Raw genomic sequence first — 1,800 nt, 5'->3', positions numbered from 1 at the left:
CCCCCAACCCCACCTACCCCATCTGGCCAGCTTAGCCTGACCAATCCCCACCCTGAGCGTAATTTGAAATTAACCAATCAATACCCTGTAACCACGCATCTCGCTTCTGTAACCTCGCTTCTGCTACCCATAAAAATAGGGTGCTTTCAGGCACTCGGCACGCAAGTCTCCCGATAGACTCTGTCGCCCCGGGTACCCGTGTAACCGGTTCCCAGACACTTGACCCGAACCTTGTGGATCTCGAGGTTGAGTGCACCTGGGAGCCGAGGCATGCCCGAATAAACCTTGCTGTTTGCATCCGCACAAGTGGTCTCGTTGTTCCTTGGGGAAGGGTCTCTTCAGATTGAAGGACACCCCACGCCGGGGGTCTTTCACTATTTTCTATGATATATGAAATATAATGTGTGGACACTATATCTAGTTATTAATACAAAAACTCCTTTCCCATTAAGTTATATTTATTTCTAGATATGTTTACTTAACCTGATTTCCCTGTGCTACTTTAAAGAAAAACATTCTTTTTTTTATTGTGAGAATACCATATAGAGGAGTTACAATTACATGGGCAAGATAATGAGTACATTTCTTTTTTTTTTTTTTTAAACTAGGGCTGAGAACCGAACCCACGGCCTTGCGCGCGCCAGGCGGGCGCGCTTCCACTGGGCTAAACCCCCAGCCCCAATAATGAGTACATTTCTTATCAAGCATTGTTGCCTCCTCTTTGTTTCTCCTTCCCATGCCTTCCCATACTCCCCTCCTTCCCCCACCTGATTCTCCCTCTACCTCCCACCAAAGTTGTAAAGTTCGTTTTTCGACATAACGACTTGTACACCTCATTGTTGCAATGGGTCCACCTGTATCCCTAGTTAAACAATTTGTTTTTTTCCCTTCCCCTCCACAAATTACACCAACATCAAATACAGTGAAAGCATGGATTATACCATGGGGGAGGGACACACAAAGCAACAAAGAAATCATCTTATAAATATGTTAGAAACAATTGCATGAAAGGAAAAAAAAATTGAATACTTATCTTGGGGTTCATTCCCCTAATATCAACTTTTCTTAAAAACTTCTTAAAAACTTCATCTTTTACTTATTAGAAAAAGTAAAAAAAGACTGATAAACTTCATTTATCCAAAATATTAAAATAAGAAATTTACCATGGAGAAGAGACATAGAAAACACAAGTAACTATACCACTTCATCTGTCTTACAAAATAAATTTGTATTGTTTAAACTGCTAAATTTGTGATCAATTGTTACAAAGAATTAGAACATGAATATACTATATGTATTGTAATGGTGCCATGCTAAGACATCCATATAGATGAAAATGGCTGATATACAAGGCTATCTAATCAATCACATTGTCTTTCAAACTAGAATTTAAATGAGAAGGACACTGAAGGGGGAGGCTGGGATCCATCTCACAGAAGACTGATAGGGAAAGCAAAGGCCAATCTTAGTCCTATTAGAAACACAAAAAAGGGTGGGATTTCTTTCATGGTAATGTACTATTCATGACGATCCTTCATTGCACACAAAATATGCTCCTTTTTTTCAAGTTAATGGAAACAAGTCTTTATTAAGTAACTTTTATTATCAGAAAAATAAAACTCATAATTCTCTTTACAGCAATATATAATATCAGTGCCTTGGCCATCTTAAGTTAAAGGCCCTTTATCATAAAATATATGGTTTTAAACTTTACTCAAACAATATATAATCCCTATGACTTCCCTATATATACATAACAAAAGAGTGTAGTAAAATTAGCAAATACCAAATTATGTTGAT

Source organism: Dipodomys ordii, unplaced genomic scaffold, assembly GCF_000151885.1.
Source record: "Dipodomys ordii isolate 6190 unplaced genomic scaffold, Dord_2.0 Scaffold5, whole genome shotgun sequence".
NCBI classification, from domain to species: Eukaryota; Metazoa; Chordata; class Mammalia; order Rodentia; family Heteromyidae; genus Dipodomys; species Dipodomys ordii.
The sequence above is the reverse complement of the archived record's forward strand: the minus strand, read 5'-3'. Positions refer to the sequence as shown.